General features: G+C 37.3%; 1 protein-coding gene across 1 annotated transcript in view; it reads right to left on the minus strand.

Moving 5' to 3' along the window:
- LOC134867416 (low-density lipoprotein receptor-related protein 1B-like) overlaps positions 1-15,472 on the minus strand; it is a 265,089-nt gene that overhangs the window by 153,662 nt on the left and 95,955 nt on the right.

Raw genomic sequence — 15,472 nt, forward strand, 5'->3', positions numbered from 1 at the left:
AAATGGGTTTGTTTTTCGGACAATCCGTATTTTTCTTTGTCTTATGTTACTGTTTGAAATAGGATAATTACAGGAGGAAACAACTCAAAGAAATGTCATGGCGTTAATTAGTAAATGTCACAGGATACAGACAGGTAGGGACAAAAAAGGTCACTTTTGTACTGTAAGGTTTAAAAGACTTTCATGGATTCATAAACATTCAACCCTACAATCAATCCGATGAAGACATATTTCCAGGCCTACAATTTAAAGCAATCGTTGGACAAATGCATTAACTGTTATTAGTTCTCAGGAAGTGCTATAAATGGATATTTCCCAAGTAAGTGTCTGAATTTTGAATGGCGATAACGCTCTCTATAGCACTAATCTTTATACACAAAGAAACAAAGGACGGCTAATTATGCCGCGATGAAAGATCGGCAGCATAAATAGTACAAATGGAAGTATAACTCTCAAACAAAGCCTTAATTGCACAAAGATTGATATGCCGCGGCTGAACATTAATTAATGTCAACGTCAATGCAAAAGATAAAAGCTTGCATTGATTGTCCTTGGTCTTTTCTCTGCTAACCATTTGAAGACATTCCGAAATGTGACAGCAGAGGACCAAATCGTTTCTTGACAGGGTGTATTTACATTGAAATGTATAAAAGGAACTAAAACACAATCAAAGCTGCACTTATCATTACTTCTAAGGAGACCATGGTCTTTTGAGTTTTATTTTGAAGAGTTCACATTATGTGATGTCAGTAGATCAGACACTTTTTAACAGTTATGGAGTTATCATAAGTGCTTTTGTCATTTGTGTGCCTAACTGATTCGCTGACACATTGAGATGAATGGTGTATTGTTATGATATATATATATATATATATATATATATATATATATATATATATATATATATATATGTTGTTGTGTGCTTGTTCGAGACCAATGTCAAATAATAATATTTATTTGTTGTCAGGGAAATTTAGCAATGGTATACAGTGAGAAATGTTGACTAACAAGCCAAAAGGGGGACACATTTACACACATAGCATGTCGTTACTGAAGCTAACCTTACACAATAACTGTGTATATGCTCAAAGGCTCAACATATTTCTGTGTGCATGCATACAGACGAGGAAAAAATATTTTGTAAGTAAATGAACAAGCTTCCAGGGTGGTTTGCAGAGGTTCTCGGGTTTTGCAAAGAGTTTCAAAATGTCTTTGTATGCATCTGTTATTAAACAGTTTTTGTGCACGTAAATGGTCTGCAAAGGATAAAATCCCACACACTCCTCCCACTGCCTGAAACGCCTCAATTGGATTCCTTGATTATGTCCATAACAGAGAAACATCACTATGTAACACTTGTGGTTGTATTGGCTAGCGCTCCAACACATTGAACAGGATAGGCTAAGGGATAGCCAGCTAACCAATCAAAGAGGTCTGGGATCTGGTTTCCGACAGAGCGTAAAAAGAGGTGTTCAGCACAGGCAGTATGAGAAAAATAAAGACCTTTTTGAACACTAAAGCATGGAGACATGTCACAGTAGAGGCACAAATACAGCATAAAAGTCCTCATAAAATATTTGTGTAAGGTGTTTTTTAGCTTGTCAAATTTCTGTATGAAATGATGTCCAAATCTATGTGTTATCATTTATAATGTAAATGCTTTATATTTTGTGTCTTTGTCCCATCTCAAGTTCAGATTTTACAAATATGCAATATATCTGTACTGTAAATATTTCATTAAACTTCTGAATGAATATTGAAATTAACAGTATTACCAATCTCGGTACCACTTTACAACAAGGCTACCCTTATAAAGGAATCATAAAGGGTTTATAATTATGTCATTTATTAGGTTGTAAACACTTTTATCACACTATTAATCATTAACAACCATTTATAAATCAGTGCTTACATAGTTGTCATGCATCAACACAGGCTCACTATTTGGCAAGAGGACTAAGCCTTATATTGGCTAACTAGTTTACTTTGTCTTCTTCATCAGCCAACATCCTTGGTATCTGTTGTTCACTCAGTTGATTTCTTCCCCCCATCCATCTTGATGTTGCTTTGCATCTCTCAGTTGCCCTGTTTATCTCTTATCTTATAAAAGTGTATTAATGATTAATAAAGTGTTCACAACCTAATTAAAAAATGAATTACAGACTATTTGTAAACCCTTTAAAAGGGTAGTATTAATATAAAGTGGTAACAAAATCTAACGAGTACAAAAGGGTGTAGACAAATATTAATTTGAACGATGCAGAATGTAAAACAATGGCTATTCTACCTCTCTCAGCTTCAAAGAGGTTTGAGATGGAAATACAGGAGTGAACCTTATGTGTATTTGGTTTTCATACACAACCTCAAAGGAGTTTTGACTGACAGCGATCGGAGTGGAAATTGACTGCATTTTCATTTTAGGGCAAACTATTTTCCGAGGTGAAAAGAGGGCAAGCTAACACTGAAGTATTAAAATGGTAAATGCCCACTCGCCTTTGGTCTTCTACGACCACGCCTGTTTGAATATGTATTAACACTCCTCACTGGCTCACAGAGGTTGAATAATCCTGGGGTGGCAGAGAGCCGGAGCTCAATAAACTTTAAAGAGAATCTGGAAACACACACTATATTTCAGAGGGGCAGGGTATTGCTTTTCAGTGTTAAAAGGAACATTTTGTTGACATTAATCAGTTTGAGGCCAATTGTTTACTCCATTTTTTCCACCCACTAAAGTGTGACTGTCAGGGCAGCTGCGGGTTTTGCTGCACTATAAATGTGCGAGCATTAATCCAAAGAGCTAGGAAAAACATGTTCATCATATTACGATACAGCTTTATTAAGAATATATTATTTTGATCTACATATATTGATATGAGATCATTTTAAAACAGATATTTGATATATTAATTCATGGAATCGTGAAAAAGTGAAAATCTGATCACAGGACACAAAAGCATGTTTCATGTTGGCCTTTAATAGCCCAAGTAAACCTTTATGAATGTCAGGAAATACCCATATGTCCCCTTTGACATCTGATTTTGTCCAGATGTTGGCAGGATGGTGGACCCAAAAGCAGTAAAAAGAGGATGGCAGGTGTTTATAAAACAAAGTGAGTATTTAGTAAACAAAAGCTAATACAAATAAATAAAAACACAACACAAACACAAAAAAACAGGGACAACCAGGCATGCAAAAAAATTGAAAAAATTAACATGAACTGTCCATGGAGTGCATGAGGGACAATAGCAGGACCATGGGCAGGAACACAGTTGATCAACACAGTATGACAAGGAACACTTAGACAGTGTTGTGTTGCTCTAGCTCAAATACAATATGTTATTCAAATAATGCTAGTGTTCTCTTGAAGAGGGTCAGTAGAGTGGTAAACCACCAATTGGAAGGTCAATTGTTTGATATCCAATCCATGCACTCAACATGACAAAATGTCATTGGGCAAAATACTTAACCCCAAATGAATTCCTATGGCAGGACAATAGTATATATGTGTGAATGCTCTCCTTTGCATGGCAGCATCTGAATGAATGTGTATGAATGCTGATTTGTAAATGTAAAGTGCTTTGAGGGGTTGAAATATACATATATTTCTGTCCATTTACTATTAAATCTAAAAACTTCCCCATTCTCATATGGCTCAGAATTTGTTTCAGAATAATGTATTTGTTGGAGGCTATTTTCTGACAGATTTCACAAACCATGTCATTTTGTCCCCACCAAGTCACAGGCAGACCTTAAGGGAACGTGCAGGTTTGTTGACTTCAATACTGTTTTTAAAATGTGTTTTTTTCGGGACAGCACTTAGTTGATGCACTGATACTCCTCCTGCTTCACCAAACTGGTGGCGTGTTGACTGCCATGTAACACACCAACTATGGATAATTACAACCCCTCTTGAAGTTAGCCCTTGGAGACAAGCTAACATCCCTACAAGGTACAGAAATTGTTATCAAACCACCAACCATGTAAGAAATGTAAAAAACATCCTACTAACTCCAAAATGTCTGCAATAATACTACTCAGTCGTAAAAGCTCCTTACTGCACTTGCAAAACCACTAGAGATATCAATCTGTCAACACCTAACTTGTTATGGCACATAGGTTTTTCAGGAAATGCAATGCTGCAAAACCGACACACCATTGAATAAGAACGGCGAAAAAAAAGAAATCTGATCTAAAATTGGGCGAAATTTGAAACTGTATTTTCTTAATGATCTACATATGTCATTCCTTAAAGTTATCCTTATCTTTGTCTGCAGAACTATGGCACTAATAACATTTTTTCCAAGATTCATTCATTTACTGTATTTTTTGTTTGCATGCATGCATACAAACAAACAAAAAAACTCACATGCGCTCACACATAAATGTCTCTTCCCTGGCTTCATCCACAATTATAGAATACATTTTCAGCTCAATTTAACACGAGACCATTAAAGTTTTACCCCCTGAAAATGAATGCAACAGCCTGTTGGTTAACGCTACAATATTTCCTAATGTGGCCAACAGTGACATAATGTGGCGCTTATTATGACATAATATAAACCCAATGCATTTATGTTGCTTCGTTCAGCTCTGAATTACTCACTAGTAATTACCAAACAGCGTTAAATTAGAAACATGCAGTGAAAAAGGTTTTTGTTTCTTTTTCTGTAGAAATGGATTTATTAGATATCAGAAACGCATTTAAGCCTTTGGGTCTGAATTATAACCACAGTTCCATCTATTCTCAGCCTTGGCCCTAATGTTCTGCATGCGGCTATTGCTATGGATAGTGTTTTTTCTTAGTTTTCTCCAGGAATGCGGCAAACATTGAGATTGCTCCTCCAATTATGCAGTAGAGGCTAAAGAGTCACAGCTGAAAAGTGGTTAAGATACACATTTTCATAACAGGAAAAACAACATACTATACTATAGGCTATTTGAGTGCGAGTTAAAGGTCACTCCATCCAACGGACCCTCCAAAGGACATGTTCTGTGTACAAGAGCTGCAAGCTGGGAAAGCAAGCATTCATGTCGAAGTAATTTAGAGGACAAGGATGTTTTTTTTGTGACTGAGTGTAAAACGGTTTGAGATTCTGCTGGACATATTGGGGTGTACTAGAGGGCAGAACTCAGAGAAAAAAGTGGAGCCACATGAAGCTCTACAAAGAAATGACAAAACATTAAAAACAATCATCCATCATGATGGCAACAGCTGGAGAGAAGGTGCCAGGTTGAAAGTAATCAAAATTACACACACCTTACAAAGAGCCACATGCCAGTAAAATGTATCCGCTTGGATGGCTACATTGTCAGCTGCTGCTATCTTTCTGGGACATTAGCATTTGAATGGTGCAGTATAAACAGACTTTCTCTGCCCCTTTTTGACTGTTATGCACTTTGAATAAACTGCCAATCAAAAGAAAAACAATGGCTTTGTGTGAACCCAGTTCATGATGGGCTGTCTCTTATGATGGCCTGACAGGGGTGAGAAGGAAAAGTGCTTTTTTGAAACCTTGTCCTCTTTGCTAGCTTAAAAATAAATAGGCAATTTTTGTATGAATTGTCTTGCAGACCAGGAGCAGGAGTATACATAAACAATGGTGGAAAGAGCACACAAAGCTTTTATTTAGGTACTAGTAATAATACCACTGTGGAAGAATACACTGTTACAAGTAAAACACCTTCATTCAAAAGTAAAAGGACAAAAGTGTTTGCATTAGCAGTATAAGCATTAGCAGTATTATGCAATGAAATTATCCAAATTGGGAACAATACAATCTCCTCTAATATATTTAAAGTTGCTTAACTGAAAGTACTCATGATGCAAAATGGCCATTTTTTAATCAATTATTGTGTACCTTGTTTTTGCTAGTATAGGTGAAGTAATCCATAATAATTCATCATGATTAATTAGTTGATTTACATATATTTATTTTATTAATTAAAATTATGAACCTGTAAAGTAACAACTAATTATTTTAAAATACAATATTTGCTTCCAGATTATAGTCTAGTATAAAGGAGCATACAATGGTACAATACATCACAATTGTACTTAAAGAGGTCCTATTCTAACGACTTAAAAATAAAGTATAAAAACAGGGGCCCTATTCTGCTAATTCTCAGGTTCATAATTCTATTGTATGCTTCTACAGGGCCATGTTTACATACTTCAATGTTCAAAAAGCTCTTTATTTTTCTCATACTGCCTGTGCTGCAGCACCTTTTTCACCTTTTGTCTGAAACCAGAGCCTAGTCTGCTCTGATTGGTTGGGTGCTGAGTGTTGGATAGTGATGTCACTATATTGTGGAAGTCGACAAAGGATTCAAATTAAGCCGTTTCAGGCATGGGGGAGGTGTTTGGGAAAAACTCCTTCTGGTGAGAAATTTGGGATTATTTACATGCACAAAAATGTACATAGGACGATATAGAAAAGGGAAAATCCTCAAAAGCATAATAGGGCTCCTCTAGTATGGTACTTGAGTACTTTTACTTTTTTTTCTAAAATAGCAATAGACTAAACAATGGTGATATATCCTGTATATTTGCTGATAAGTTTGAGACAAAAGTATTTACTGTACTCGAGATGAACTTTGGCAAACCTTTCTACATCTCAATGGGAATAAAAAAAAGAACATTCAGCACTTTGAAAAATGAGTATTAAAATGCAGCCAGGTAAAAAATGTGTTGGGTAGAAGGTACAGTACGTTAAAACAAATAATTGCCAGCCCTTGACAGGTGGGTCAAAAAGTGAAGCTGCTGGCAGCCGTCTCTGTTTATTTACCTTCAAGCTTCTGTGTGGACCCCATGTGACCTGTGCATTATTATTCATGGCGTGGTACGGTAACTTGCACGTTTCCCTGTTGTGAGGCGGTATGCAAAATGGCTACATGCCGGGCTGAAGATATTCAAAGTTAATCCTTATATCTGCTCAAAGACGCCAGATGATCAGCTTTCCCTTTTGGCAAACACAGAGAGCTGCAGGGATTGTATATCTGCCACTGAGCCTGCTTGATGCTTTTCACATATCTTGAGCTATGCGGTGCTACTATACCCATGAGAGCAGGAGTCAATAGCGAAGTGCATGCTGTAGCCTTGATTCTATGGTTGGCACATAAACTGCATTAAGAAGAAATATGCTAAAAATAGATCTGATCTATGCTTCTTCTAACTTAATATCAATAAATATTGGCATTAAGTATCTGTAATTATCTTTCTCCTGCCACTGCGGAGTAATACAGCTGTTAAAGAAGCACTTGGTAAGAGAACACTCAAATTATAATTTGTAACCACAAAGATAATGTGATAAACAGCATACATGTGTTTGTATTATCTTCTCTAAAAGACTGCGCCTTAAAAAAGAAGTGTCTGCTGAAGTTCAGAGAACCTGCAGAAATATTCATGAGCTGCTGAGAAAACTGATATTAAACAGTAAACAACACCCTTCTCAAAATGTGGAAAATTGGGATGCCTAAAATGTTTGAATTACTGAAATACATGGTCAAATGTTACTGAAACACAGAGGCATATGCATTCACAACTGCCAGCTCAGTCTAATTTGCAAACTAATTTACTCTGATCCGATGTATCAACATCTAGCAATTGCACAAAATTAATTCCATCTGTTTCTGAATTGAGCCTTGAAAAAAAGTGTGTTGGGATATGCGAAGCCCGGAGGAGATTCTGCTGCCTTGTTACGTGTTTTTTTATGTTATTGTATATTTAGAGGTTTGCCCAAATTTGCCTAAATCCTGTCTATAAAATCTGGAAATGGCAATGTTATTATGTCCCTGGTAGCCAAGTGTGCTTGAATAAAGGAAATGTGATGTTCATTTTCAGGTTCATATTTGTATTTTGTGTCTCTACGGTGACATGTGTCCATGCTTTAATGTTCAAAAAGGTCTTTATTTTTCTCGTACTGCCTGTGCTGCAGCACCTCTTCTCATCCTCTGTCAGAAACCACAGTCAAGTGCTCTGATTGGTTGACTGGCTGGCTCAGTTGTGATTGGTCAGCCGCTTAAAGACGTGTTAGACATGTCCCACCGCTTAAAATATCACGTGCAATATGGTGGGCGCTAGCAAATTAAAGCGCGAGTCCAACTTAGTGAAGTCACTGTGTTATGGGAGTAAACAAAGGAGTCCAATGGAGGCGTTTCAGGCAGTGGTGAGTGTGTGGGGGAAAAAGTCCTCTGGCATGAATTTTGGCCTTTGCTAAACCATTTGCATGCATATGCAGGAAAACCCCAAAAGGCTTTTCTATGGCCTCTTTGCCGGTGTTGATAAACCATGACCTTTCTGAGTGAAAGACCAAATTAATCATAGAATGTCTCGTTAAACATAATCAATGCTAGAATGCCTTTTCAAAAACTTGGAAAAACCCATTTTGTATCACCCTTAATAGGCCAAACAGGGAATGATGCTCTAGTCAGCAGTGTTCGAAAGAAGTTGACAGCATGTCTCCTAGCAACACTGGCCCTCACATGTCAATCAACATGGTTGACGCCCACCCATAGGCCTGGAACTCAGTGTGTTTTCAGATCAGCACTTTATTTTCTGTGTTCCCTTTACTCAATCCATATAGTTGTTGCATCTTTGTCCCTCAGTCTGTTTGTGTACACACGTCAACAATCAAGACAAATGTCAAGCAAGCTTACTGAGAAGATATTCACCACAAAACAGTTAACACAAGTTATAATTTTTCCCCCTACTTCAGTATAGAACTCCAGCGTGTGTTGTTAGTATTCCACCGTAAATTAAATACTGAAATATTTAACTCAAGCAAATGTCAACACTGTGACTACAACACAATGCACATATGATAAGGTTGTTCCGAAGGTGCATCAGGTAAACTTCAAAGATTATCTTAATAAGCCTAGATTTTTCGGATTCATGGAACCAGTGTGTTCTGCTGGAAACAAACCGCACAAGAGTTTAAGTGAAGGAGAGCCGAGACCACCCTTCACGTGGCAATCTCGGCCCACTTGCAAAAGTTGTGTTCACATTACCCACAAAAACTAAACCTAGGGGTGAAACACGAAAGATTTATAAAAAAACTACTACTCCTAAAGAGCTAGGTGAACATACACCCTAAGATGCTGTTTTTCACAAATACATCCAAAAATGTTCTTACCCTCTTTAGAAAAATGGAAAAATATGCAAAACTGAGGCAGAATTTGCATAGTTTATATATTACTTGACAAGTAAGGAGAATGGAAATATGAGTTCAACTTTAAGATTTATTGAAATCATTGTCAAAAGTGTATGGTAACACTGAGTTTCTGTATATTTGGGTCATTTCACTCCACATTTATCCAGCACACCACTCGAGTAGATGTTTCTCAGACCATCCATATTTGGCCGCACAGACGGTGGAGTGTGACACTGTTGGTCTGCCAATACAAACAAAAAGCCTCACGATGGACGAGAAAAGACTAACCAAAGGCTAACAGACAGATTGCCCCATGGGGCCCAATTATGGCTTCCATTTGGGGATGGCCATGGCCTTTGCCTGTGAAAAGTCAGTCTTTCCCTGAAATTGTGTTTGCAGTCATTAATGTTATTAATGAGGGACCAAAGTAAGAAGCAACCCTAACCCAGAAGGTAGACCCATGATTTCCTCAAGGACTATTAATAAGTGGATTTCCCTTCTTTAAATCAGGAGCTTTACCCATTCCGTAGGTCTGTAGCTGTGGTTGGTATCCTCTAGGTGAAATCATTGATCCCACTAAAAATGAAATTGGGTCATATATTCCCTTAGGTTTTCACATTCAACAGTCTCCAGAAGTGTGCGCGGGAATATTATTTGTTTAAAATGAGTAATGATTGCAGTGACACCATTTATTGACAGGGCTTTAGAAAGTTATCTGAGAAGCTTAAGTGTGTCAGCTTTGATGTGACTTGAAGCTGTCCGGATGGTCTAGAAGTACACATTTCCCTAGAAAATAGAGGAATACATGCACATATACATGTAGTTTTCAAATAACGTAATCCCATGGCTCAGACTGGGGCTCAAATGTGACATTAAATGTCGTTAATCTCTCAAAGCACGATTTGTGGAGGGATTTGAGAACTGGTACACTGCCAGGCATCTGACATGGCCTTAAATATTGGAAGACAAACCATGGGTGTGGGTGTCAGAATCTCCCAGCAAACAATGAAATGTTAATTCTAACCACTCCTGAGGAAGAAAAGCCGCTGTAATAGGATTTGATTACACCAGATTGTTTCCTCATATTAGCGAGAGTTACGATATGAGTGACAATATCTTGCCAGACTGCGGAACAACAAAGTAAGATGCATGAAATATTGATTGCCAGTGTCTGCTGTTATTTATATACTGTGTAATGGGGCTTGGAAGTCCCTTTACTGGAGATACCAGGATAACAAGACTTGGAATCTCAACTCCTTAAACACCAAAGCAATTCATGAAAGATAAATTAAATTTTAACATTCCATGAGCTTTATTCATTGGAAAATTCCATGCAAAGGAATTGTAAATCATCAGATGCAACTGTAACTAAAGTAGGAGTAGGACATAAAACAGTAGTGAAAATTGCAACCTCATCTTCTCTGGTAAAGTGGCTGCAGTGAGGCAGAATAACATACCAAGAAGCAAAGCACATTGCGGAGTACCACCAGAGAGAGGAGAGTGACCACTTTTACTACTTACTGTAAATGTTCCATCCATTAGAGGGGCAACAATTTAATAAATATGCTAATATGTTACAGTCTACAAGGTTGGTTTGGCAGCACATTTTCAACCTACTGAGAGATACTACAAACATATTGAGCTGTATTCATTGCTAGTCACTTAGGAACATGAGCAGCACTTATCACAGGCTCCTTCACTCTGGAGAAAAGTGTTTGTTTGTTTGTTTGTTTGTTTGAGTTGTCGTAATAAAAAGTTAATCAAGTGAGATGATTGAATGTTGTTCTGAGACAGTGGGTGGGAGGGATGTTGCGTGTTTGACATTGTTTAGTTTTCAGAGATTTTATCATTCGAAAAAAAGGGAAAACCGTATGTTTCCTTGACTATTTTACCATCAGAATGTCAAAGACATAGTCAGAGAAAAAACGTTTAAGGCAGGGTTTACCAGAGAAGATAAACTGGGGAGGCAGGGCTTTCTCACTTCCATGTCAGTAATTTGCTTTCCAGCTTCTTCACAGCCAGTGTATATAATTTAAATACCCAAATAGCTTTAAAAAAAAGTGTGTTATCCGCAGAGGGCAAACACATTGCATTTGACAATTTGTGATACGACATGGACATGATCGCTGCATAAAATTCCAGATTACCCTAACATGGCAGAAAAAGATCTAAATATTTTCAAATCAAATGCATTATAGAGCCAGTCAAAGCAGAGAGGCAGCAGCACCTCATCACTGCAACATTCAGCAGATTCTTTTTGCTGACGATTTTCTGTTGAAGTGAGTTGGAGTGCCGCAGATTGAAATTCCAATCATATATTTAATCACAACCAACTGTGCTCTATGGGAAGCAATTTGAAACCATGTGGGTCTGCTCTTCTTTCCGATATGTGCCACAAAGATTGCTATACTTTTTTTTTCAGAACAGAGCTAATATGCATCAGGTATTTAATGCAAGCTATTTTCAAAAAAGAAAGACGGATATATTAGCTTTAAATGCATCCATTGCAAGGAGGAAACTAAACTGAAACTGGAAGCTTGGGAACACTAACATTGTTTAAGCAAAGTATTTCAACTATCTAACTATCTATCATCCATGTTGCAAATATGGCTGAATTTGTGTTTAATTACGTCTATTTGTTTGCCTCTTTAGATAAGTTTGATTATGGATGTGTTGCACTTTTATTCAGACTGACAAGGGCATTTAAACCAAAAAAAAACATTTGATACATTTAAATATTTTGATGGATTATATGCCTGGACTCTTAAGGTGTCATTAATTATACCGCAAAACCAAAAAAGTTCTTCATAACATCGCTGGAAATGTGTAAGTTGTTTGGTTACGCTAATCCTAACTCTATCCGTAAATATGGGGCCAAGCAATTTAAGGATTTCATGTTCATTTTTCAATTAAATAATGCAGTTTTATATTGAATTACTATTAGGTTTTGTCTTTGTCTGGTTTGTGGAAAAAAATATACAAGTAATCCCACATTCATTTAGACATATTCTTCAAATGTAATTGTGACATTTTAAAGTAGCTGTTTAACAGCTCTGAATCCTGGAGGTCTCAATTCAGAGCTTTTAATGTGACAAGCTTAAATCGATGATAGAATTTGCTTTGCGGTTTAACTGAGAGATTGTGACAACACTCAATAACTGCTGAGCTACCTGCTAGCTACAGTATAACTCCCTGGAGGGATCATTTGTGCAATCTTCTAAATTGTGACGTGAAAAAAAACACTCTTAAAACACAAAGTTCAATCCATATTTTTTCCAAAAACACATGATAAGTGTTTTTTGCTTCTACAAACCACATTTGGCAAGTGAAAATTAGGCCAGCATGCAGAGCATATTAACCAGTCTATAGCCAAGAGTTTCTTATTTGTTGTTTGGCCAGATATCATGCTAATTAGCTACGGCTGAGTCAATTTGCATAGACTGCTGCCATCAGAGTGGGTAAGATTAAGAGTCACTGGCTTAAGTTTTAGCTTCTACTTGCAGCAGCTTGTAGGAAACTGTAAAAAATGCGAGTTAAAATCAACATTGTGCACCTTATGATTTGATTTGCTTGACTCAACCTTCCATTGAGTTACTAGCCTTGCCATAACTTCAGGGAAAAAGAGCCAACATCTGGAATTTCATTTAGAAGTAAAATAACAAGTATGGTATATATTGTAGGTACAGTGGCTGACAGGTGCAAACGCGCTACAACAACATAAAACACTTCCATTAGGAGAAACGCACTGCACTTTCAAAAATGATGAAAATCCAAAAAATCAGAAGTGAAACCCTGTCACCAGACTTCATGAGACGAAATGTCTGGTGGTTTCATATTAGCATTGTTTTTGAAATGGCAGCGTGTGTATCCTTATGAAGATATTTTGTGTCGTAACGCGTTTGCACCTTTCAGCCAATATATATAAACTTTTACTTGCATTACACTTTGGAAGTGTGGGACAAAACCAAGCAAGCAATGTGCAGGTAAGACATGTCTACTGAAGTGTCGATTGATGCATCAATAGTTTCCATCCCGATTTAAACACAGGGACTGGTTTTTGTTCGAGTCTTCAATTTGTAACAATCACAGAAGCGCACCTAGAGAATTACAGTTCATTCAGACGGCTCACATGGAGCAAATTTAGAGTATATATTAGATGGTTGATGCAGAACATTGATCCATGTTTTTCCCTTCCCTGGGAGAACACACTTTGAAGCTTAACACAAAGACATAGGAAAGAGATCAGGGAGCAACAAACTTCCCCACTGGGGGAGAAATCAGAGCCTACCCTCCCTAGGGGGAGGAAATGGAACAGAAAGTGTAAGCAATAACTGTGGCAGCTACTGTATGTTTGTATTGCGAGCAGTGAAGCAGCTCTTTCATTGGCAATGAGAAAGTGAACACATGCGAGAGAGCTTTAAAAGAACACTATATTAGAGTACAGATCTGGATATGTGTTTTTACAGTGTAACTCGAGCAGTCTGAACTAGTTTAACTGCCTTTTATAGAATAGAAGGTTATCAAAGCACAAATTATGTCTAGAGTTTTCTGTTTGTGATATTCAAACTGACCTGTTTTTAGTTTGAGAAGGTTTTCCGCTCTCATTTGCTGACTGATTTGGCAGTAAATGTCAAGTTTCAAATAAATAAATGAGGCTGTTAATGATGAAGGGATTGGTTCGGGTTGAGTCAGTCAGGTATAAAAATACCAGAGTAGTTCTTGATGCGCTATCTAAATGTCACCAGTGTTAAAGATGGTGTGAACTGCACGTGATGCTCATGTTAGCAGCCAGTTTTTTTACATAATGCTCACTCAATTCTGTTTTGAAATTACAATTTTAAAGAGGCCCTGTTATGCTTTTTGAGTTTTTCCTTTCCTGTACTGTGTTAAATAGATTGTTGGGCATGCAATTGATCTGAAGAGGCTAAAATCCCAAAGTTCCCTCCAGAGGGAGTTTCTCTCCCCAACCCTTCTCCCTGCCTGAAACGCCTCCATTAGACTCCTTTGTTTGTTCCTTTGTTTATTCCTGTAACATAGGGACACCACTATATAACACTCACACTTCTATTGGCTTGCACTCCAACACAATGTACATGATAGGCTAAGGGGCAGGGTATAACTAAGCGGTCGACCAATCACAACAAAGCCGACCAGCTAACCAATCAGAGCAGACTGGGCTCTGGTTTCAAACAGAGGGAGAAAAGAGGATGCATGTTTTCCTACTTTTTTAATTATATATTAAAAAGTCATAACAATATCATCATTCCCTTGAAAGCTGAGCATAGATTAGGATTAGGATGTTTTTTATCAGCAGTGTCTAACTCGTAAAACCTAATGCTGATGATCTTTTTGGTTATGCCCAACAAAATGGCTGCATTTTCTCTTTACAATGACACACTTTGCACAACAAATTGTGCAAATTATGATACACTAGTGTCCGCAACCACGTAATGAAATCATAATTTTCAAAGCCACAAAGCACATTTATGGTACATATACAGCCATAAAGTCTGGTCTCTTGGCATAACAGAAGAATAAAGATGATTTAACTTTTATAAAATGCTATTTTCAGTTTAAAATAAAGGGAATTATTATACAAAAACGAAGACCGTCACATGGTAGTGGAAATTCAAAAGTACATTCAGTGTGGAAGGGAAGCACATTACAACTGGCCATTTTAAAAAAATAATAAATCATGTAATATCCTGTACTATATATAGTCAAGGTTGTGTTGCTGACATTTACTTTGAGACAGCCACATTGAGTTGGCTTCAATCTATCGGTGATCTTTGATGGCACAGCTGCCATCATGATACAGTCTCCAGCAAGATCTCTTCACTCAAAATAGCAGGATCCAAACCCTAGAACTCAGAAGTGACAACTATTTATATTTCTACTCAATGATAGTGTCATGACTGTTTGTTCCCCACAACAAAAACAAACTATGTGTTATCTCTTGCTTCCATTAGCAAAGAGAAAAATGGTGACTGTTGAACTTTGAGTAAACAGACATAGATTTAGCCTGGCATTAGAATTAAGCTCTGATTAGAAATGTAAGGCCTAATGCCAAGCCATACGCATTAACAGTCTCCAAATTCTGTTTCTAAGCATATCCAAGCTGTTTCTTTAATATGTAGTGTTCCTTTGGAAGATATTTGATTATGTTCACTTTCTGGTACTGCCCGCAGGACAACATTTGTTTAAGTCTGACATTTGTCATCCTTAATGCAAGCAGTGGAGACTTCAGAGATCCCACGGCACAGCCTGGAGCATACGATTTAGAGTGAGCAAGTTTCCTGAAGGTGAACGAAAAAGAGTTGGTG

The sequence above is a fragment of the Eleginops maclovinus genome, chromosome 7 (genome assembly GCF_036324505.1).
Source record: "Eleginops maclovinus isolate JMC-PN-2008 ecotype Puerto Natales chromosome 7, JC_Emac_rtc_rv5, whole genome shotgun sequence".
Classification (NCBI taxonomy): Eukaryota; Metazoa; Chordata; class Actinopteri; order Perciformes; family Eleginopidae; genus Eleginops; species Eleginops maclovinus.